The sequence below is a fragment of the Salvelinus namaycush genome, chromosome 40 (assembly GCF_016432855.1).
Source record: "Salvelinus namaycush isolate Seneca chromosome 40, SaNama_1.0, whole genome shotgun sequence".
Lineage (NCBI taxonomy): Eukaryota > Metazoa > Chordata > Actinopteri > Salmoniformes > Salmonidae > Salvelinus > Salvelinus namaycush.
The window spans coordinates 21,812,061-21,838,315 of record NC_052346.1 but is presented as its reverse complement, the minus strand read 5'-3'; the positions used below and the strand labels follow the sequence as shown (position 1 = coordinate 21,838,315).

General features: G+C 40.3%; 1 protein-coding gene and 1 non-coding gene across 2 annotated transcripts in view; both read right to left on the bottom strand.

The window, feature by feature from the left end:
- The window catches only part of LOC120033482 (zinc finger protein 135-like), a 143,988-nt gene that overhangs the window by 6,165 nt on the left and 111,568 nt on the right, over positions 1–26,255 (bottom strand). The window lies entirely within an intron of this gene.
- On the bottom strand, positions 23,231–23,422 carry LOC120033780. Its single transcript, XR_005473993.1, has one exon. It is a non-coding gene; the product is annotated as a U2 spliceosomal RNA (small nuclear RNA).

The window sequence follows — 26,255 nt, the reverse complement described above, 5'->3', positions numbered from 1 at the left end:
GTTTATATTTAAGTGCAGGAGCTCCACAATACTGTTGAGCTAATATTCTATAAGAGGAACATGATCTCAAGCAGCAGAAATGTGAGGTGCCGGTACTCTGCTCCGGTGAGCTGCTGTCCAAGTCAAGCACTGATCTCACTTCAATATATCTGGTAGCTACGCACTGACAACAAAACATTAATTAATTCACATTAGACAAAGTACCTGCTTTAAATTAGTCTACACAACGTAAGTGCACTTAAACTATAGTAGACTCCACAAATTCACAAAAATGCATAAATGACTCAAACCCTTCAGTACAAGGTTATAGTATGTTTTAGGCAGCACTATGTACTATTTTCCTGAATAACCTTTTCTTCACTGTATTATTTCAATCAAAAACCAATTGTATTTCTGTTCACAACATAGTAACATTTATAAAAATAGAAACAACTGAATGTGTCTGAATATTACAACACATGATAATCATTACATTCAGCTTCAAACCTGTAGTGAGACCCTGAAATTGTCTCTCTGCACCAGCACTGAAGCCCATTGGAGCCAGACAGAGTGGGCACCGCCATTTTACCAGCTCGTGAATTTTACACAAAACCAATAACATGCTAAACGAACTCTGAAATCTCAAATAAATGTATTCTTTGTTAAATGACCTTGAGGAAATTATGTACATCCATTCAGACAAAACCAAAGTTTCTAGCTGTGTGACTTAAAATAGTTTCACATTCACTTGGTTTGACTCAACAATAAAACATCAAACCTTTACCAAACGTGATAATACCTTAACGGATGTTACCTAGCATGGTATGACATGTTCCTTCGATAATAGGAAGTTTAAACCTGCTATTACATTCCTGTATTAATATATAGAAACCAACACAAAGGTCATCTTCTTAACATAATAGTTCAGCACCTCTCAGTTTTGTAGTCTTTCGTTCCAGAACCCATTTGCCAGGATCAGGTAGCCTACCACTTGTGACATTTTTTTGTCCACTGTTTGCAATTTAAAAATCATAATTAAAGCAATCAGAGTAATTACATTTGGATTCCTCTGCAATTGTCATGCCCCCTAAAAACCGTAATGTGAAAACGTGCCTGATATTCTAAGAATTGATTCATGTTGGGCCGTCCCAGGTTTATGGTTTGTGCAACATTGTAGCCTATTTAGACCAAGGCGTGGCCATTACTGTGGTGAGAGAGAAGCACGCCTGTATCTCTCACAGAACTAAAATGAGATTCACTTTCTATGATCTCTCTCCCTCTCTGTGCTGTTATAGACATGAGCCAACAACTCATCTCTCCAGCATTGCACTTAATTTTTTCCTAATAGAATAATAGCTGCGGGAAGTGGGTTTTTATTTATTTTGAACCACAAATTTTTATTAACAATTACGGCCTACCCCGGCCAAACCCGGACGACGCTGGGCCAATTGTGCGCCGCCATATGGGACTCCCAATCACGGCCGGATGTGATGCAGCCTGGATTCGAACCAGGGACTGCACTGAGATGCAGTGCCTTAGACCGCTGCGCCACTAAGGAGCCCAAGGTGCTGCAGCACTCTGCAGTCTGTTCAGAAAGAAATGAAATAATCCCCAATACTACACCAGGAGTATTTAGCTACAGAGGATCAATAGCTAATTTAAATAAAATAGCCTAGCTGTGGATTGTGTGTAGCCAAATCACCAGGGATGTCTACAGTCAGGAACATGTGGCAAATCTGTCAGTGAACAGCATGCAGCCAAAACAGGCCTTTAGCAATATTTATAATACAATCACTGGAAAACACAGGTTGTAAAGCAAATGGATCCTGCTGAAAAGAAAATACTAATCTGTCTGTTACCAAGTTATCAACTTCCAGATAGGTCTATTGAGAGAACATCATAGTTTTACAAAGTAAAGCAAGAGAGAGAAGCTTTTGGCCGGTGAGTGAGCTGCACATCATTGGGTGAGTCAGTGAAACTGGAAAGCTTGTTTAGGACTATAACTTCCACCTCATATTGTACAATGTGTTTCTCCTCACACCTGGCCTAGGCTATTGATGGATTAGAGACAAGGTCATTTTTATTGATCTCAGATTCTCAGTTTGTCAGTGTCAAAGTAGACTGTCATTTTGGTCATTTGTGAGGTATTAAACCTGGACGAAGCGGGGCACAATTGGCCCAGCGTCGTCCGGGTTTGGCTGGGGTAGGCCATCAATGTAAACAAGAATATGTTCTTAACTGACTTGCCTAGTGAAATAATAAAATAATTTACCTTTTAAGATTCTGTGAAAGTTTCCAGTCATCTAAAATGTAGAATTGCATGAAATCCGTTTATAAAAGGCCACATTTTCCCAGGACTCCAGGCTACAATAAATGTACTCCATGTGTGTAACTTCTGCAAGCGGAGCCACACCACTGCTCTATGCCAGTACGCTAAAGCCATGATAATGCATGCAATGCTTTATTATAAAGGTATTTTATTTAATGTGTTCTGGTACCTCAGAGCCCCCCAGGTCACCACCTCTTGGGATCACTTTTGGTTCCGGCACCTCCCAACTTACACATTAACCACTGGAGAAGTGGGTAGCTGCTGCTGCCTCCTCCAGGACACATCTTCTTTACATAGAGTTCATCAGGCTGTTGATTGTAGCCTGTGGAATGTTGTCCCACTCCTCTTCAATGGCTGTGTGAAATTCCTGGATATTGGCGGGAACTGGAACAAGCTGTCGCACACATCGATCCAGACCATCCCAAACATGCTCAAAGGGTGACATGTCTGGTGAGTATGCAGGCCATGGAAGAACTGGGACATGTTCAGCATTTTCAATTGTGTACAGATCCTTGCAACATGGGGCTGTGCGTTGTCATGCTGAAACATGAGGTGATGGCGGCGGATGAATGGCAGGACAATGGGCCTCAGGATCTTGTCATGGGATCTCTGTGCATTCAAATTGCCATCATTAAATGCAATTGTGTTGGTTGTCTGTATCTTATGCCTGCCCATACCATAACCCTGATACCACCATGGGGCACTCTGTTCACAACATTGACATCAGCAAACCGCACGCCCACAACATCATACACTGCAGTCTGCAGATGTGAGGCTGGTTGGGCATACTGCCAAATTCTCTAAAACAACATTGGAGGCAGCATAAGGTCGAGAAATTAACATTCAATTATCTGGCAACAGCTCTGGTGGAAATTCCTGCAGTCAGCTTGCCAATTGCACGTTCCCTCAAAACTTCAGACATCCGTGGCATTGTGTTTTGAAATAAACAGCACATTTGAATTTATTAGAGATCACCATAAGCTGCTGCCAAGCACCTACTCAGCTACTCGTCTCCAGCACAAGGTGAACCGGTGTAATGATAATCATGCCATTTAATCAGCTTCTTGATATGCCACAGCTGTCAGGTGGATGGATTATCTTGGCAAAGGACAAATGCTCACTACCAGGGATGTAAACAAATGTGTGCACAAAATTTGAGAGAAATAAGTTTGTGTGTCAGTAACATTTCTGGGATTATTTTACCTCATGAAACATGGGACCAACACTTTACATGTTGCGTTTGTTTCTTCAGTGTAAACAGTATTGTTTTTATTTTAAATTTTTAAATCATACAAATTATCAATAACGAAATGTAAATTAAACTAAATCAGCCTGCTTTTCTGTTCTAATCAGGTTCCTACACAGGCTGAGAAGGATCCTGTAAGAGCGGAACATTATCTGGTGAAAGTAGTCCGTGAAGTCTTGGAGGCCCAAAAACTTATCAGCTGCAGATATAATGATGTCCAGCTTCTTGGACTTCTTGTGCAGTACAATTAATAACTGTGGTTATAAATACTAAAATATCCACTTTCACAATATGTGTATCCAGATCCCTTGATTGACGTACAACATTTTCAACTGGTTGTGGTGCATCCACCACCATATCTTCTATAGAACTGTGGCCTCTTGTCCCTATAACTCTCTTTACACTTAGGTTGGAGTCGTTAAAACTCATTTTTCGACCACCACAAATTTCTCGTTAACAAACTATAGATTTGGCAAGTCGGTTAGGACATCTACTTTGTGCATGACACAAGTAATTTTTCCAACAATTGTTTACAGACAGATTATTTCCCTTATAATTCACTATATCACAATTCCAGTGGGTCAGAAGTTTACATACACTAAGTTGACTGTGCCTTTAAACAGCTTGGAAAATTCTAGAAAATGTATAACTCTCCTCACCTGAAGGTAAACCGTTCATCTGTACAAAAAAATAGTACGCAAGTATAAACACCATGGGACCACGCAGCCGTCACACCGCTCAGGAAGGAGACGCGTTCTGTCTCCTAGAGATGAACATACTTTGTTGCGGAAAGTGCAAATCAATCCCAGCACAACAGCAAAGGACATTGTGAAGATGCTGGAGGAAACAGGTACAAAAGTATCTATATCCACAGTAAAACGAGTCCTATATCACATAACCTGAAAGGCCGCTCAGCAAGGAAGAAGCCACTGCTCAAAAACCGCCCTACAAAATCCAGACTACGGTTTGCAACTGCACATGGGGACAAAGATTGTACTTTTTGGAGAAATGTCCTCTGATCTGATGAAACAAAAATAGAACTGTTTGGCCATAATGACCATCGTTATGTTTGGAGGAAAAAGGGGGAGGCTTGCAAGCCAAAGAACACCATCACAACTTTGAAGCACGGGGTGGCAGCATCATGTTGTGTGGGTGCTTTGCTGCAGGAGGGACTGGTACACTTCAAAATAGATAGCATCATGAAGAAAGAAAGTTTTGTGGATATATTGAAGCAACATCTCAAGACATCAGTCAGGAAGTTAAAGCTTGGATGCAAATGGGTCTTCCAAACGGACAATGACCCCAAGCATACTTCCAAAATTGTGGCAAAATGCCGTATGCACAACAAAGACAAGGTATTGGAGTGGCCATCACAAAGCCCTGACCTCAATCCTATAGAAAATTTGTGGGCGGAACTGAAAAAGCATGTGCGAGCAAGGAGGCCTACAAACCTGACTCCGTTACACCAGCTTTGTCAGGAGGAATGGGCCAAAATTCACCCACCTTATTGTGGGAAGCTTGGGGAAGGCTACGCAAAACGTTTGACCCAAGTTAAACAATTTAAAGGCAACGCTACCAAATACTAATTGAGTGTATTTCTGTACTTCTGACCCACTGTGTATGTGATGAAAAATAAAAGCTGAAATAAATAATTCTCTATTATTCTGACATTTAACATTCTTAAAATAAAGTGGTGATCCTAACTGACCTAAGATAGGGCATTTTTACTAGGATTAAGTGTCAGTAATTGTGAAAAACTGAGTTTAAACGTATTTGACTAAGGTGTATGTAAACTTCCGATTTCAACTGTAGGAGATTCCCTGTCCAGTCCTGATCCTTGACACCTAAACCTCTTTCACTCTAACAGGGCACTCTGGGAATTCGGGAAAACAACCCCCACCACAGTTGCATAATTTTACATTCACATACTCAACAATAACATATTCCTTCCATCTGCAAACACTTGACATGTGGCCAAACCTTTTACATTTCTTGCGTTGCATCGGGTTTTACACAAACTCTGTTATGGGGCATCTTATATATCCCAGCTTTACATAGGGTGGTAGATACTCTTCATCAAACATCAGTAATAGATATGAACTTTGCTCCTTTTTCACATTCTCCATACGGGTCAAGTGATGTGCATTTGCGTTGTCCTTCTTTGGGATTTGGTTGGCAGATCGCATCCAACTCTTAGGTGCATACACCCAGTGGCGGTTCTAGACCATTTCAACTGGGGGGAGGCCAAGCTGGGGCCATTGTACTGTTAGAGGGGCCAGTTGTACTGTTAGAGGGGCCAGTTGTACTGTTAGAGGGGCCAGTTGTACTGTTAGAGGGGCCAGTTACATTAGACGTTATTGTTGTCATATCGTTTTCTTCACTGCATTGCAGGCAAAATACCATGTTCATAATCATCATCGTTGCCACTGTCTAATAACGGATGTAAAAAAAGAACGATAGCAAAAATGTATGTAAAAATGATTTCATACTCCACATTTAGGGGGGCCACAAGGGGGTCCGAAATTGTTGTCACAGGGGCACTGCCCCCCTCCCCCCCAGAACTGCTAGTGCATACACCGCCACCTACTGTACTGGTGTGAGGCCATTCATAGCCTACATACATTCAATTCATTGATACTCTGATTCATACAAAATTTCCCAGCCAACTATTTGCCCTCTAAAAAATGTGAGGAAAAATGTTCTTGGTTCGTGCAGGAGACTGTGACCTAGGGGGTTTGTCATGGTCTGGGGCGGTGTGTCACAGCATCATCGGACTGAGTTTGTTGTCATTGCAGGCAATCTCAACGCTGTGCGTTACAGGGAAGACATCCTCCTCCCTCATGTGGTACCCTTCCTGCAGGCTCATCCTGACATGACCCTCCAGCATGACAATGCCACCAGCCATACTGCTCGTTCTGTGCGTGATTTCATGCAAGACAGGAATGTCAGTGTTCTGCCATGGACAGCGAAGAGCCCGGATCTCATTCCCATTGAGCACATCTGGGACCTGTTGGATCGGAGGGTGAGGGCTAGGGCCATTCCCCCCAGAAATGTCTGGGAATTTGCAGGTGCCTTGGAGGAAGTGTGGGGTAACATCTCACAGTAAGAACTGGCAAATCTGGTGCAGTCAATGAGGAGGAGATGCACTGTGGTACTTAACGGAGCTGGTGGCCACACCAGATACGGACTGTTACTTTTGATTTTGACCCCCCCTTTGTTCAGGGACACATTTTTCAATTTCTGTTAGTGTTAAGATATTTTATCAAGGTTTAAGATAAATTATTAAATAAGTCTACACAGAAACTTAACCATTAGGATTAGAAGTTATGTAGCATGTACATGGGAAGAAAGGAATGTATGTGTGTGTGTGTCTAAAGAAAACTAAATGGATCATTAACCTATGTTTGAACCGACCAAGCTATAACTCTGTAGAGATATGGGAAGACAGCAAGAACCCCTCTAGGTTTTCCACATCTGGGGGGGGGGCTGGAACTGTCAGCTAAGTGGTAATAAACTGTGGTGAGACTTCAGGAGATAATCCAGATATTGTGTGTAAGGTATGTGCGTTAGTGTGTTGGAATGAACTTTTGGTCAGCTTTGTCCTTGTCGGAGAAGAGGAGGGACATTTAGAAAGCTATGACGCTGTGTGTGATATATAACCTAATGTACATGGTTTTTTGAGTAGAGCTCTCTCGAGAATAAAGCTATTGATTAATTTGGACACGGGTCTCTGTCTATTTTATGCAAATAAGAACCTTACAAATTTTTATAAATGAACAGAGTGTTTGCATTGTTGTAGTTAAATTGGTTAATGAACATATAGGAAACAAATTCCTTTATCAGTTAGTCACATGTCTGTGGGACTTGTTCAGCTTATGTCTCAGTTGTTAATCTTGTGTTCATACAAATATTTACACACGTTAAGTTTGCTGAAACTAAACGCAGTTGACAGTAAGAGGACGTTTATTTTTTTGCTGAGTTTATTTTTACATTGTCAGCTCAGGGATTCGATCCAGCAACCTTTCGGTTACTGGCTCAACACTTTAACCACTAAGCTACCTGTGTGTATTCATATAAGTAGGCTGGTACTGTATGTATTCTAAATAAATATGCTGTGCAATACGAAAAGGAGAATAAAACTATTCTAAAAATATCTCATAAGTCAAGAAAATGTTGAGCTATATCATCCTCCACTCACTATCACAAGGGTTAGTAACCACACAGACTCACTTCATATCATCCTCCACTCACTATCACAAGGGTTAGTAACCACACAGACTCACTTCATATCATCCTCCACTCACTATCAAAAGGGTTAGTAACCACACAGACTCACTTCATATCATCCTCCACTCACTATCACAAGGGTTAGTAACCACACAGACTCACTTCATAGAACTTTAAAACACTGGCAGTTTGTCCACTTCACTTCTTTAGTCTACTCTCTGATCTTCTGTCTGTACTGGGTGACATATGTATTCATATCAGTAGGCTGTACAATACAGGGGAATAAAACTATTCTAAAAGTGGGTAAGAGATGAAAGCTAAAAAGGGGAGTGTCATCCTCCACTCACTATCACAAGAGTTAGTAACTACACAGACTCATTTCATATCATCCTCCACTCACTATCACAAGGGTTAGTAACTACACAGACTCATTTCATATCATCCTCCACTCACTGTCACAAGGGTTAGTAACTACACAGACTCATTTCATATCATCCTCCACTCACTATCACAAGGGTTAGTAACTACACAGACTCATTTCATATCATCCTCCACTCACTATCACAAGGGTTAGTAACTACACAGACTCATTTCATATCATCCTCCACTCACTATCACAAGGGTTAGTAACTACACAGACTCATTTCATATCATCCTCCACTCACTATCACAAGGGTTAGTAACTACACAGACTCATTTCATAGAACTTTAAAACACTGGCAGTTTGTCTACTTCACTTCTTTAGTCTACTCTCTGAACACTCCAGACAGCTCAGTGAATAAAACAAATGCTGACAATACTGGTGTCAAACCATGCAAGTGTCAATAGCATGAAATAATATTTACCTTCTCATTGAAACAGTTCATCATGAAACAGTTCTACTGCAACTTTTCATACAAAATGGGAAGTTGGAACAAACAACAAACTTAGTTTGATAGAACCTGCTCTTACCATGAGAAAGAGATTTCCCAATCTTCTCCTCATCTTCTTCATCTTTAATGTTGACATTCAGCTCCAGTGTTTGATTGCAGTCTTCCAGCTTCACTGATGCCATCTCTGGATCCTGCAGAGCAAACTGGGCTCCACTGTCACAATCAGGACACCGTGACTGTAGGTTTGGACTCAGTGTGGAAGGAGAGAGGCAGGCTGGGTTTGTCCTCTCTGTTGATGTTACCGGCCTCATACCTGAGTCGGGAAGTAGTACAAGAGAAACATACCCAAAAGTTATTTTATTGAAAGTTCTGGCAAGGTCTTTATTCTCTATTAAATATATTATATTTTTTCATGTTCAATTATCTAATTCAGTGCTGGACTTGGACTGAAATATTTGCCGATGCACATTGTGGGTGCCGGTACTGTTTATATTTAGGTGCAGGAGCTCCACAATACTTTTGAGCTAATACTTAACCTGTAGTCGATAAATGCATAAATGACTCAAAAACCATTTAGTACAAGGTTAGTTAGTTTTAGGCAGCACCATGTGCTATTTTCCTTAATAACCTTGTCTTCACTGTATTACTTCAATTTTTTTATTTATATGTCCTGTTCACACCATAGTAACGTTTATAGATAAAGACAAACTGAATGTGTCAATATTATTTATCAGTTTTCTACATGTTTATCATTACATTTAGCTTCAAAACAGTAGTGCAACCGTAAAAGTGTCTCCCTCTGCTACATCCACACTGCCTGCACTGAAGTCCGTTGACGCAGACCTCGCAGGTGCCGCCATTTTACCAGCTTGTGAATCTTTCCTTTCATGGAGCTCTACAGACAAGTCCTTCGACCTCATGGCTTGGTTTTTACTCTGACATGCACTGTCAAACATGGGACCCTATATAGACAGGTGTGTGCCTTTCCAAATCATGTCCAATCAATTGAATTTACCACAGGTTGACAACAATCAAGTTATAGAAATATCTCAAGGATGATCAATGGAAACAGGATGCACCTGAGCTCAATGTCGAGTCTCATAGCAAAGGACCTGAATACTTTTGTAAATAAGGTATTTCTGTTGTAAATTTTTATAAACGTGAAAACATTTCTAAAAACCTGCATTTGCTTTGTCATTATGGGGTATTGTGTGTAGATTGACGAGGAATGTTTTTTTATTTAATTAATTTTAGAATAAGGCTGTAACTTAACTTCTCTAGGGTAGGTGAGACGCTAACGTCCCACCAGGCCAACATCCGGTGAAACTGCAGAGAGTTAACATTTTAAATACACCATTCGTTGTATTAAACATTCTTGTAAATACATGTATCTTACATCATTTAAAAGATGAACGTCTTATTAATCCAGCCGCTGTGTCCGATTTCAAAAAGGTTTACTGCAAAAGCAAACATGCGATTTTCTGAGGACGGCGCCCCACACACACAAGTATTACTAGCATTTTCCAACCAAGCATTAGCGTCACGAAAGTCAGAAATAACAATAAAATAAATTGCTTACCATTGAAGATCTTCCTCTGGTGGCAATGCCAAGTGTCCTAACTACACAGTGAATGTTCGTTTTGTTTGATAAAATCCATTTTTATAGCCTAACACGAAACATTTGTAAACCGGTTGCATCGTGATTTCCGTCTCATTCAACTTTGGACGAAGCGTTTGTGGTAATTACACACACTAAACAAACGTTTATCCAGTCATGGTTGGTTTCATTGCAATCCTCTCGTTGTTACTAACACAACCATACATGATGGCTCTTTTCCCGGGACGTATTGAACGAAACAAACCGATTGGAAGACACCAATCAATGACCTCATTGCGCACCAATGGTAGGACCAGTCTATCGTTGATTGACTGTATTTTGGCCCAATGACCACTGATCATCTTGAAATCTAGCTTGGAAGATAGCCAATGAGCTGAGGTAAACGGCAATATGTAATGGTTATACGTTTGAAGACCAGCCTTTTTCGTAAACTCTGGCGTAAAAGAGGTTCATTCGCCATTGCAAATCCTACTTGACGGAGCCACGAGTGTTACGCATAGCAGTACATATTCAATAGCATTTTCAACAAGTTTATATATTTAAATTATGGCGAATAAATCAGGAAAAGCTAAAACAAAGTCTAGAGTCTGTGAACACCACAACCAGTGGTGTTCACCTGCCCAGATTCATCTCTGCAGGCATGAATGTGCCTCAGGGCAAAAAGGGCACAGTAGGGAGACGTCGTTGTGCGCTTTGTCACAGGAAATGCCCCATCACCTGCACCACCTGTTCAGTAAGCCTCTGCTTTACAGCAGAAAGAGACTGCTATGGGCCATGGCACCAGCAGCACAATATTGTGTAGAGGACTGAGGGTCTTCACAATATTGTAAATAGAAAATGTGTAAATAGTTACCCTTGTTATTTGTTTGCTTATTATTATTTATTTATTCATATATATATATATTTATTTATTTTTTGGGGGTGTGTTAGAATAGCATTTATGTATTTTGTTTATAGTTCTTTCTTTCAAAATGTATCACTGTACCAATTCGGCCACTTGGGTACATTTGTGTGGGACACCTGGGTGACTTCATGCTCAATGTCATGTAGCTCGCTCATTTTTGAAGTTATCTGTCTAAAACTTTGCTCAGCTATTGTTGCCATCTTATGTTCTTCATTCAAATCACCCACAGCATCCTATCTGTATGTTTGGCTGTTCTTGGTCATTTGAAAGATGATGCAGCAACAATAAAAAACAGAAAACATATGTTTAATTCCTTGTATTTTCTTCTACCAGATCTATTGTGTTATATTCTCCTACATTCAATTCACATTTCCACAAAATTCAGAGTGTTTCCTTTCAAATTATACCAGGAATATGCATATCCTTGCTTCTGAGCCTGAGCTACAGGCAGTTAGATTAGGGTATGTCTTTAGGCAGAAATTGAGAAGAAGGGGGGGTGCCCCAAAGAAGTTAACAAAATGTGGAAAAAGTCAAGGGGTCTGAATACTTTCCGAATGCACTGTATGTATTCATATAAATATGCTGGTACTGTGTGTATTCATATCAGTAGCCTGGTACTGTATGTATTCATATAAATATGCTGTGCAATACAAAAGGGGAATAAAAATAATCTGAAAGTATCTCATAAGTCAAGAAAATTATGACCTATATCATCCTCCACTCACTATCACAAGGGTTAGAAACTACACAGACTCACTTCATAGAACTTTAAAACACTGGCAGTTTCTCTACTTCAATACTTTAGTCTACTCTCTGAGCACTCCAGATAGCCCAGTGAATAAAACAAATGCTGGCAATACTGGTGTCAAACCATGCAAGTCTCAGTAGCATGAAAAAACATCTACCTTCTCATTGAAAAAGAACAACATGAAATCCTGCCCTTCTAAAGTCTTCGAAAGCCAAGTTAAACAGATCACCGACCATTTAGAATCCCATCGTACCTTCTCCGCTATGCAATCTGCTTTCCGAGCTGGTCATGGGTGCACCTCAGTCACGCTCAAGGTCCTAAACGATATCATAACCGCCATCGATAAAAGACAGTACTGTGCAGCCGTCTTCATCGACCTGGCCAAGGCTTTCAACCCTGTCAATTACCTAATTCTTATTGGAAGACTCAACAGCCTTGGTTTCTCAAATGACTGCCTCGTCTGGTTCACCAACTAATTCTCAGATGGAGTTCAGTGTGTCAAATCGAAGGGCCTGTTGTCCGGACCTCTGGCAGTCTCTATGGGGGTTCTACAGGGTTCAATTCTCGGGCCGACTCATTTCTCTGTATATATATATCAATGATATACAGCTTCAACTACAGCTCCTTCCACATGGTGCTCAATTATTATTTTCTAAATCCCAGCTCTTGCTGCTGGTGATTCTCTGATCCACCTCTACGCAGTCGACACCATTCTGTATACATCTGGCCCTTCTTTGGACACTGTGTTAACCAACCTCCCAACGAGCTTCAATGCCATACAGCACTCCTACCGTGGCCCCCAACTGCTCTTAAATGCTAGTAAAACTAAATGCATGCTCTTCAACCGATGGCTGCACACACCCGCCCGTCCGACTAGCATCACTACTCTGTACGGTTCTGACTTAGAATATGTGGACAACTACAAATACCTAGATGTCTGGTTAGACTGTAAACTCTCCTTCCAGACTCACATTAAGCATCTCCAATTCAAAATTAAATCTAGAATCGGCTTCCTAATTCGCAACAAAGCCTCCTTCACTCATGCTGCCAAACATACCCTGGTAAACTGACTATCCTAACGATCCTCGACTTTGGCGATGTTATTTACAAAATCGCCTCCAACACTCTACTCAGCAAATTGGATGTCGTCTGTCACAGTGCCATCCATTTTGTCACCAAAGCCCCATATACTACCCACTGGCTCCAGGTCATCTATAAGTCTTTGCTAGGTAAAGCCCCACCTTATCTCAGCTCACTGGTCAGCATAGCAACACCCACCCGTAGCACGCGCTCCAGCAGGTCTATTTCACTGGTCATCCCCAAAGCCAACTCCTCCTTTGGCCGCATGTTCTTCCAGTTCTCTGCTGCCAATGACTGGAACTAATTGCAAAAATCGCTGACGCTGGAGTCTAATATCTCCCTCTCGAACTTTAAGCATCAGCTGTCAGAGCAGCTTACCGATAACTGCACCTGTACACAGCCCATCTGTAAATAGCCCACCCAACTACCTCATCCCCATATTGTTATTTATTTTTGTTCTTTTGCACCCCAGTATCTCTACTTGCACATCATCATCGGCACATCTATCACTCCAGCGTTAATGCTAAATTGTAATTATTTTGCCACTATGACCTATTTATTGCCTTACCTCCTTAATCTTACTACATTTGCACACACTGCATATAGATTTTTCTATTGTTATTAACTGGACGTTTGTTTATCCCATGTGAAACTGTGTTGTTGTTTTTGTCGCACTGCTTTGCTTTATCTTGGTCAGGTCGCAGTTGTAAATGAGAACTTGTTCTCAACTGGCCAACCTGGTTAAATAAAGATTAAATAAAATAAAAGAGTTCAACAGCAACTTTTCATGCACAGTGGGAAGTTGGAATGAACAACACAAACTTAGTTAGATAGAACCTGCTCTTACCATGAGAAACAGATGTCCCAATCTCCTCCTCCTCTTCTTCATCTTTAATGTTGACATTCAGCTCCAGTGTTTGACTGCAGTCTTCCAGCTTCACTGATGCCATCTCTGGATCCTGCAGTGCAAACTGGTCTCCACTGTCACAATCAGGACCCAGTGACTGTAGGTTTGGACTCAGTGTGGAAGGAGAGTGGCAGGCTGGGTTTGTCCTCACTGTTGATGTTACCGGCCTCAAACTTAATTCAAGTCGGCCTGTAGTAACAATGAGACACGGACACAAAAGTTACTGCCAGAACTGTCAAGACTTTCCTTGTTCTCTAAAAATATGGTTTATATTTAGGTGCAGGAGCTCCACAATACTGTTGAGCTAATATTCTATAAGAGGAACATGAGCTCAAACAGTAGATATTTGAGGTGACAGTACTCAGCTTCGGTGAGCTCCTGTCCAAGTCAAGCACTGATCTCACTTCAATAGATCTGGTAACTAAGCATTGACAAAACATTAATTAATTCACATTAGACAAAGTATACACTTTAAATCAGGTTACACAACTTAAATGCACTTAATCTATAGTAGATATCCCCTATACACATAAATGACTCAAAAAACATTTAGCACAAGGTTGTAGTATGTTTTAGGCAGCACTATGTACTATTTTCCTGAATAACCTTGTCTTCACTGTATTATTCCAATCAAAAACCAATAGTAGTTCCGTTCACACCATAGTAAACATGTATAGATAGACAGAAACAACTGAATGTCTCTGAATATTAGTTCACATGTAGAAAACTGATAATCATTACATTTAGCTCCAAAACAGTAGTGCAACCGTAAAATGGTCTCTATCTGCTGAAACCTCACTGCATGCACAGAAGTGCGTTGATGCAGACCAAGTGGGAACAGCCATTTTACCATCTCGTGAATTTTACACAAAACCAAAAACGACATGTAAAACGAACCTAGAAATCTCAAATAAACTGATCCTTTGTGAAATTACCTTGGCGAAATTATATACATCCACTCAGACTAACCCAAAATCTCTATTTGACCTGTAAAAAAAAGTGATGACGTTCACTCATGCGGTTTGACACAGAAATAGCACATACAACCTTTATCAAACGTGATAATAACTTGACGTATTTGTTACCTAGCATGTTATGACATGTTCTTTCGATATTAGAACGTGCTATTACATACCAGTATTAATACATTTGAAACCGTCTCGGCTGCACAATTCTGGCGTATCCTTTATTCTGAAGAATGATGTGCGCCTGCGCGGAACGTCCTGTTCCCCCACTACAAGATTCTAAACCCAGAGACGTAAAAACGCGAGACTTCAGAGAACGCTTGCGAAGCAGACCAAGCCTGGGTTTGAGAAGTCAATGAGAGAAGTGAACAATTCTGACACTTTTGCAGCGGCTAATGGGGGATCCTAATAAATACCCAAAATATTCGTTCGGCACACACTTGAAACATGGCCATTATTTTTATCAATTTCATAACTGCAGTGGTTTATTCACAATAGCTCTCACTGCGTATCTTACATATCGCAGATTCACATGAGTAGGCAGACACTCTTCACTCTTCCAACGAAACTGCAGATATGACACATTTTATCGGTGCCCTGCTCTGAAAAACAATGCTCTCTCCTTCTGCGACGCATGAAATGAAAACCACTACTGTTTCCTAATGCCTCCTTCTGACATCAAATTATCTCCCAAAAATACACAATTGTTGATGATGTCTTACATCAAATGTCTTTCATACATCTGACATTGCCTTTGTCTCCTGAGCGACCAGTCGGCGAAACATTCCCCCATTTCAAGTAAAAAAAATTGACTTGCGATCTCCGCATACTGACAAATATATTAGGCTACAGTGTTCAGAGTTTACCAATGAATGTGATTATAATAGTCTATTAGGGAGGAGTGAAAGAGACAACTTGCGCTATTCAAACAGGCCCTTGTCTTTTCTACACAGCGTGCAAGTTTGAGCCCTAATCAATTGTCAGCCCCTGAGAAGGAGAACTTTAACCAAACTTATCTTGTAAATTGCTTTTTGTCTTTGATAGACACGATAAAGCAAACACATTCATCCACTTCTAAATTATTCTGAATAAATGTAATAAATTATCATTATTACAACACAACACATTGGTTAGTGATAACCGGTGGTTTGAGCCCTGAATGCTGATTTAGTTGTCGTGGGGAACCTGTAAGATGCTCCATATCTATTAGTCTTTTCTATAACTTACTGTGTTTATTTTGGTGTTACAGCTGCAGTCAAGAAATGGAACAGCAAGGCCACTGACCATGATGTTCGGAGAGCTGTGGCAGAACACCTCAAGCATGCTCGTGGTAGAGTCGGGGGCGATGGTTTCCACGTCGCCGTGGTGGTGAGGGCCGTTGCTAACGCAGCAAATATCTATAATTTTGATGGATAATTATTCAATGTATATAATTATATTCATTTGAACTAAACTGTATTTTGTCTGTTATCACTGTACTAGATAGTATTCTTAGACTGAATGTTTTGTGCAAATACTGGACTAGTGTGATTGTTAATTTTTTGAAATTAGACATTTTTTGGGGTTACTGCGTCCATGTGTATAGGCTACAAGTACATTTAAATTATGTACTTTGCAAGTCGTTAAAATAACGACCTGAAAAATACTTATTTTCAACCAAAACGGGCCGTAGACGGACGTCTTTTTATATGCGTCTTTTCAACGATGTTACGTATTTTCAATGCCGTGAAAAAGACGTCTTTTCAACTTTCAACCAAAACCGAACGGGCATAGTCGTCTTTTTAAAGACAGTTTGCTGGGTGGGCAGCTTGCTCAGATTCTGAATAAATTTGTGTCCATTTCTTTCTAGCTGGCAAACTAAGTGAGCTAGACTTTGTTTGGTAATTCCATATGTCGATAACATCGTTTGTTTGTCACTGGTATGGGATATATCCTAAACCTAGACAGTGATAGCAGCAAGCGAAAACCAGCGAGAGGGGGGAGATAATTCAGGTACTGTTTCATCTGCTGCTGGCTTGATAACGTTTTTCCACATGCAATTGATTAAATGAGATTTGTATTCTCTAAAGATTGTAATTGTGTTCATATCTGATGAATATTGAAGAAAAATCCTCACAGCCGTTTTCCACACCTAAATGTGAACTACAATTTGGTGCGCACCCTTTTACTATGTACAGTAGGCAGTAAGCTTCCCATGTGTCATCAAAATTACGATCTTGTGCTAGTGGTTTATATATGCGGGGAGTATAAATTGTACAATTATAAACTAATAAATAATGGTTCAGGTTAGAACCCATGTATATTAATTAATATACTGCACCAACTACATAAATATATGATCGGGTCCATTGTCTTCTATTTGGACTTTAAAACGCAGACAGCGGGCGCCGCCATTTTACCAGCTCGTGAGATTTTTTGTTTGATACACAAAACCAATAACATTAAACGAACTCAGAAATCTCAAATAAATTAAATATTTTTTAATTACCTTGACGAAATTGTGTACATTAAGTCAGACAAACCCCAAATCTCAAGTTATATGACTTGGAAAATCGTTTTCATCACGACACAAATTTAACATAAGAAACCAGGCAATCCCTTGACGGATTTGTAACCTATCATGTTATGACATGTTCTGTCGATTTTGGATAGCACGTTTAAACTATTACCTACCTGCAGTAATAATTAGAAACGGAGACAAAAAGCATCGTCTTCACCGCACAGATTCTGGACAATGGTGCGCGGCCATAGAGATAGATAGAGGACTCATCTTTGTATCTGTGTCATTATAGCGTCTGTGACAGAATGCGCAGCGGCATTGAGGGGATTCGATTAATCTGGCCTGGGGTCCCGGATAGGCGTGTTTAGCACGGGGTAAAAGTTGATGGCATTCGTTTTGTTTTTGGCCAGGTGCCACATTCAAAGCCCACAGCTAAACAAAGGTGATGTAATTAAGCACTTGGAGTAATGAGTAGGATTCTGTGTTTTCACATGAAAAAGTTATTGCTTTTGATAAAATGCTTTATCTGCCTTCCCAATGAAACCTGGTTAAAAAAAAATCTATCAAATATTTGATGGAAAAGAGATGTTTCTGGATGATGCACCATGCTGCCTTGTTGACAAAATGACCGAAAGGCACAGATTGCTGTTGCTATTTGAGAAGGGCGCTAACCTCTTGCCACATTTGCCTGTTCACCGTTTACATCACAGGCCATAAAACGGTGCCCTGTGGCTCAGCATAATTGAATCCGCCCATTCTCCATTTGAAGCAGTACATTTTCTTTACAATTGGCTTATCCCTACTGATGAGCCAGCTGGAGATTCCAACAGGGTCAGGAGGGGTCAGCCAATGAAGTTGGAAATACCACCCAGTTGACTACATTAAAATGGTGGAAGCCAGCAATGCATTGAGTTATAATAAGAACGAGAGACAGCCTCCAAGATGGCCGACCGTTGTTTTAAATGTAATCTACTCACGGTCAGATACGCCTATTCAAGGAGGCTGACATCTTGCTAGTTCTGGATTCAGGAGCCCATTAGTAAATGCCAGTGACGGTCTGCCGTTTAAGACAAGTGAGGACAGGTTTTTTTTTTTAAATGAGCATGGCCTTATTTCTATACCAGCATATTGGATGACTATCGTTCATATGCCATTCACCCAGCTCAATGTAACATCGATAAGTTTAGGCTACTACATGATACTCTAATTTTCCCTATACCCATCAAGAGGTTGCTACTGTAACCGATGTGAAATGGCTAGCTAGTTAGCGGTGGTGTGCGCTAGCAGCCTTTCAGTCGGTGACGTCACTTGCTCTGAGACCTTGAAGTAGTGGTTCCCCTTGCTCTGCCTTTGTGGCGCGATGGGTAAAGATGCTTCGTGGGTGACTGTTGTTGATGTGTGCAGAGGGTCCCTGGTTCGAGCCCGGGTATGGGCGAGGGGACGGACGTAAAGTTAAACTGTTACACTACAACCTAGCCTATGGATGAAAGTTTACAATGTAGGTGCACAGGTCGAGAGGAATTTGAGTGATCATGGTAACATTGACACATTCAATACAGCCTTGCACACTCTTGCCTGTATCTAGCTGATCTAGGGTGTAATCATTAGTCCAACAGTTGCAAACAATTGGACAAATTTTTGACAAATTCCGGTATGTTTGTTTATCTTCGTTTCGTTTGCTTCCATTTAAGGAACGTTTTTCAACAGAATCGGCGGAATGAATACACCCCTGATCACACACAAACAGTAGATCCTGGACTATCCATTCACTTCAGTCAGTCTGTCTCATCTTCCAATGTCAGGAATCCATCACATTGAATGAGCAGGTCCTGGATGAGAGTGCGTGAGTGATTTCCATTGTTTTTCCTTCTGCATGCAGCACAAGCTCTTCCATGTAATAGCATGAAAATAAAACGTTAATAACTTTAGCTGTGATTTGTGGGGGGGATTAAAAAAAAAAAATCGGTCTTGAAGACAATTCATGGACAAATTCGATTGATATTTTTGGAACAAAGGTGATAACGACATTGTCTTTTTTTGAATTTTGAAAATTGTCTTCTCTATTTGAAGTATCTTTATGGAAAGGTGGCATCCTATGACGGTGACACATTGAACGTCACTGAGCTCTTCAGTAAGGCCATTCTACTGCCAATGTTTGTCTATGAAGATTGCATGGTTGTGTAACTCGATTTTATACACCTGTCAGCAACGGGTGTGGCGAAAATAGCCGAATCCACTCATTTGAAGGGGTGTCCACATACTTTTGGCAATGTAGTGTATAAACAGTAGCCTATAGACCTATATAAATGTTGAAATACATTTAATTGTCAATCAAGTGAGTTCTGTTTTGCTACTTGTAGGCTACTGTCTGTAATGTGTCTCAATAGACACTGAGTGTACAAAACATTAGAAACACATTAATACGGAGTTACACCCCCTTTGCCCTCAGAACAGCCTCAGTTCATCGGGGCACTCTACAAAGTGTTCTACAGGGATGCTGTCCCTTATTGACTCCAATGCTTCCCACACTTGTGTCATTATGGCTGGTAGTTGGCTGAATTCACTGTCATGCTCATGGAACCATTCCTGGACAATCCTAGCCTTGTGGCATGGGACATTATCCCGCTGAAAAAAATCTATTTGCAGATGGATAAACTGCTGCCATGAAGGGATGCACCTGGTTGGCAATGATGTTTAGATATCCTGTGGTATTCAAACGTTGCTCCACTTTTATCAAGGGCCCAATATGTGCCATGAAAACACCCCACACCATCACTACCAGCCTGCAGTGTTGACACGAGGCATGATGGATGCATGTACTCATGTGGTTTTCAAGATGGCACCGATATACATGGACGCCCTGTTCCTTGCTGCTAAGCAACTTTGTAGTATTTATTTTGGGGGGAGGTGTTATTTCTTGCATTATTAGTTTAGAACGTTTCTTGCATTATTACCTACAGCTGAAAATAACTTTTGGTTATTGGATAGGCGTTCACTCACCAGCATTTCAACCTGAAATACAACTTTCCTGAATTGGATCCTTTGTTTGTACCCCATGAGGCAATTCAACTGATCCCAGGTGCTGCTCCAGGGCGCCGCAGACTGAGAAGAGGTGTGGACTTTTGGTTCGACTCACGGTAGGTTTTGACCAGAAGCGGGCATAAAGATAGTCAAGTAAGTCATCCCACTGTGTGTAGGCTGATGAGCTGCTCGCTAGCAACTTTACATACTAGAGTGAAGTTAAATATCATCAGCTAGCTAACGCCATATTAGCTTGTTATGTTAATGTTCACCTATTTATCATTGTAAATTAAAAACTCATAATCCAAATGCGTTTGTAGATAACAGCAATGGAAGAGGGTGAAAGGATTTTCTGCTCCAGCTGTCAGAAAAGGAAAACTATGAAGACAGAGAGATAATAGTCAGGGCTGTCTAATTGGAATATAATGAAGCCTGTTTCTTTGTGATGTCTGTCCTCAGATATGGAGAGCTGTGAAAGCCTGTCTGCAGATGAAGAGGTCCCAGTGAAGGTCCAAGAGACTGTCTGCAGATGGAGAGGTCCCAGTGAAGGTCCCAAGAGACTGTCTGCAGATGAAGAGGTCCCAGTGAAGGTTCAAGAGACTGTCTGCAGATGAAGAGGTCCCAGTGAAGGTCCAAGAGACTGTCTGCAGATGAAGAGGTCCCAGTGAAGGTCCAATAGACTGTCTGCAGATGAAGAGGTCCCAGTGAAGGTCCAAGAGACTGCAGGCACATCCTTGTGGGCCATAGGATTTGTGTGTATTATTGTTGGGCCGGAATAGAAGTCTGCTCACTCAGTAGAGCAGGGAGTGGATCAAGGTTGGCCACCTCTGGTATGGATATTTTAGTTTTTCTAAAAATGATGCTTTAGTAATAATAGCATACTTACTAAGATGTCTAACATTTACAAACAAGTTAGCTTATTTGTACATTGAAATTATAAGTTGATTCATTCCATTTTTATTAATTGTTAAACTTGTTTTAATTGTAACGTAAAAACATTATTCAAGATGAACTAGTGTCAATGTTCATTAATTACAGATCAGAATTCTACAATAAAAAGGTGTGAAAGGGATCTGTCTCTAATTTGTCTGTGTTTATGTCTCAAATGAACATTACCTTTTTGTCCAGTTGTAATCTCTCTGAGAGGTTTTATTTGATTGTCACGCTGTCTCAGTATATCATCCATTTAGCTGCTTATCATAATGGCATGCATTACCAATGCAGCCATATGTCTACAGTATGATGGCATTACTGGCCTAATGGACACGTGCAATCAATGTGCCCCTTGTCATTATACATCAGCAGCAGACAACAGCTAAACTCACAGAATTTTCATATTGTTGAGCTGTTCTACATTTTAAATAGATAATGTATATGAGGCTAACCATAAGCCAGATTTGTTACATGATTTATCTGACATTAAATTGTTTAGTGCAAATCCAACCCTTGTATTCTAGGTTGAAGGATATTTTATTTCAGCTCCTGAAACATGGGACCAACACTTTACATGTTGCATTTATATATTTTTTCAGTGTATGTACACTGAGTGTACAAAACATTAAGGACACCTTCCTAATATTTAGTTGAGCAGATATTCAGAGATGCAGAGAATGAAGTTGGGTTACTTCTAAGTAACTTTGGCTGACTCCTATGTCATCATCTCCAACATGTGACCTATTCTAGAGCTTTGCTTGGGTGTGGCTTGAGGCCTATACATTCATATCAGTTGTGTTCCCCTGTTGTATTCAGTTTAACTTATTTCTATTGTGGATTGTGTTTCTGTACACCAATGGAAAGTCTACAAAACTATGAGTAAACCAGGCTATGTATTGAATACATGGAATTGGATTGTGATGATACCGATGTTATGTTTTTTAAAAAGACAACTACATTTTCTAAAAGCATTTACTGTTTTGCAAAAGTTGTGTGTTTTGTGGACTCTGTTTTGAAAATCAACAACATTGTTCCAAAAAATGCTTGTAGCCGATTGAGAGAAACTGTAATACATAAAGACAGTTGCTCCCTGATTAAATAGTACAAGAGTACACCCTGCTGGACAAAAAAGCTTACTGCACCTGGTATTCCCAGGCAGCGTAGCATACAAGTACTAACCAGGCCCGACCCTGCTTAGCTTCCGAGACCAGGTGTATTGAGACTGGTTATGGCCGTAAGCCAGTGACTGTATTGTGTATATATGATATGTAATAATGCCGTAAGTGAAGGAATAACTCTTACTACACTATATCAAGTTTATGTCACTTGAAAAAGTGCAGTGTGAAATCATTGAAATAGAATCAATGGGATAAATAGACATAGTTACTTTAATACAGGCAGATGAGTCATATATTTGAGTCTTGTGAAAATAGCAGGCCGATCAAATAATGACTTCAGACAAATACATCAGATAACGTTACCGGTATGTGAGGCAGTCCATGTTACCAGTACATGACTTTAGCACATTTCATAGTTTGAACTGTATAGTCTTCTTGTGTATATATATATCCAATCATAACCATTTTTATAACTACTTTATTACTTAGCTATTTGTGTATATTTTTGATCGTGTGTATTGCACTGTTGAGGAGAGGTTGCAACTAAGCATTTCACTGTACCGTTTACACCCTGTATCCCGTGCATGTGACGAAAACTTTTTTAAAAAGATTAACGCACCATTCACATCAGCTATCAAAGTCAATATAACGGTGACCGACTTGACCAGCAGTATCTAGCCATCACTGACACTAAAATGAACTTGTCCAATGTGAAAATACAATATAGATTATGATCCTTAAAAATCAAAAATGAATCAACGGCTGATTTATATTTACAACGACAGGGGGTGCACCGTTCCTGGAGGTACTGCAATACCAGGTCGATGCGTGGAGTGGACGGAGCAAGCCCCTATTCCATCTCCCTATTCCAAAAATCAATTTAATATATGGTCCCCAGATAGGGGACGTATCAGATATTAAACTGATAAGAACAGATTTTTTTTTTTTTTTTTTTTTTTTATTACAAAAATTTACAATTTACAGTGACATTTTTTTTCCATCAACACTTTTGCATTTTTTTATACAAGTTTTACACATCCCCAAACTCTCTTACAGAAGTCCTCCCCGTGCACGTATTTGTCCATTTCAATCACATTTCTTAACTTCCATAAAAACAAATAGAAGGCATCTGCTGGTACCGTTTTGTCTTTCTCCTTTTTAATACAAACATTCCTTTTTTCCCACAGTACCAGCTTCCCCAAACTAATAATACCCCACACGACTCTGAACTTTTCCTTTGGTAGTGTTAGGATCTCCTCTCCATACACTATATTCTTACCATTTAAAATTATTTTATTACAGACCATGTTAATAACGGGTACACACTTTCCCCAGAAATCTCTTGCAAAAACACACTCCCAGAATACATGCGTTACTGTTTCACTTTTTTTGCACCTGGGGCACTCTGCGTTCACCGCGCAGTTGTGCCTATACATCCTTTCCTTTACAGCCAACCTATTTAAAGCACACAGCCATCCCAAATCCTTACACTCGTTATCCATCCATTTTGGTTGTATCCCCTCCCAATTAACTACTTTCAGGTCAGCCTCATATCTCTGCTCCCAATTTTCCCTTATAATTTCATACATTTTCCTGTGGTCCAATAAGGCCTCTCTTTCGATTTTCTTTATATGTATTTTCAGAAATGATATGGCCTGTACGTAATACTTAGGTTTAACCTCTGCATTCGGAACCCTGTTGTCCCAAGGTAACATCCCTCTTAAAGTGGACCCGAACCACAACCTGACAAAAAAAAATGATTTGTGTTGTATTCCTTTCAACAAGGTTTTACACATCTGACTGAGGAAAAGACAATCCAGTTTCACCGACAGACACGGGATGTCCCTCCCTCCCTTTGACACCTTCCCATACATCATCTCTCTCTTTACACTTTCATATGAGCCGCCCCATATAAATGAAAATATCAACCTTGTCACGACAATTTTGCTCCTGGCGTTGATTGGGAACACCAGCGCCAGGTAGATTAAGGTTGGTAATATAACTGTTTTTATTACCATAATCTTTCCACTGATCGTTAGCCTTCTGCTTTTCCACATATTGAGTTTCACCTTTACTTTTTCAATCTTTCCTTCCCAATTTTCCTTTATCCCGTCCTCTTGAAAGAAGTACACCCCTAATATTTTCAGCCCATCTTTACAGACAGTTATGCCTCCCTTGCCCTCTGTTCTCCCTTCCCAGGCACCGCAGTACATCATAGAGGACTTCCCCAAATTAACTTTTGACCCCACTGCTTCTCCATAAGTTTTCAACAGTACTATCGCCCTATCTATCGCTCGGTCAGAACCTAGAAACAGAGTGGTGTCGTCTGCGTACTGGGCAATTTTAACCCTTTCTCCGTTACTCCCTGGGATATGCACCCCGTCTATACCTGTATCGTTCCTCATCAAATTCGCTAGCGGTTCAGCAAATAATACGTACAGTAGTGGTGACAATGGGCACCCCTGTCTCACCCCACCTTCTTGTAGAACCGGTTTGCTGAGAAACCCGTTGATTTGTACTCTACTGTATGCCTTATTGTACATTGTCTTAACCCAATTAACCAGAGTCTTACCACAATTCATTCTTTCTAGAGTTGAGAACAGGAATTCGTGGCTAACCCTATCGAACGCCTTCTCCTGATCGACGTTCAACACACACAACGGTAGGTTCCTGTCCTTGGCCCAAACGATCACATCTCTGGTTAACTGTAGGTTGTTTGTTGCAGACCTATTCTTAACCCCACATGTCTGGTCCTCATTAACCAGGCTAGGCATCACCTCTTTCAGCCTATTTGTTATTACCTTCCCAAAAATTTTACTGTCCACATTTAGCAAGGTAATGGGCCTCCAATTTTTTAACATCTCTTTTTCTCCCTTCTTGTAAATTAAACTTATTACACCGGACCTCATAGATTCTGGCATCATCCCCAAAACCAAGATCTCTTTATACACCTCCAGTAAATCCTCACCCAGGATACCCCAGAAACAACAATAAAATTCTTTTGGTAATCCATCACTCCCAGGTGTTTTATCGGCCTTCAGAGATTTCATTGCCTCCTCTATTTCCTTTTTGGATACCTCCCTTTCTAAATGTGTCCTTTCTTCATTGTTTAGTTTTTTTCTTATATTATTTAATAATTCCTCCATTCTTGCTTTATCCACTTCTCTCTTCTTAAACAAAGCTTGGTAAAACTCCTGAGCGTGCGTCATTAAATCTTCTTTTTTGGTGACTTTCCCCCTACCTGTTTCTAATTCGGTAATTACAGATTTTCTTTGTTTTTCTTTAATACACTGGAAAAAGAACTTTGAACATTTTTCATCTTGTTCTTTTTCTGTTATTTTGGCCAAGAACGTAAAGTTCTTGACCTTTGTTTCAATGTTGTGTTCTATTTTCTTTTGAATGTTTCTGAATTCTTCCCCACACACCTGCTTACCCTCATTTATTTCAGAATGTATGGCCTGTAATTTGTCTTGCAGTTCTTTCTCAAGATGCCTTTCTTCCTGTTTTTTCCTTTTACTATAAATTTGACAAAACAACTTTATTTTGGTTTTTACCGCCTCCCACCATTCGGCTGTGTTTTTAAATGCCCATTTCATATCCCTCCATGAATTATAAAAGGACGTAAACTCATCTCTAAATTCCGCACCTTCTAGCACCTTTGTGTTTAATTTCCAAAATCCTCTTCCTATCTCCTCCCCTTTAATTTCACAAGACACCCCAATTGTGTCGTGATCTGAGAACCAATTTGGGTATATGGAGAAACTCCAGCTTTGGGTGGTCTTGGTTACAAACAGGTAATCTAATCTTT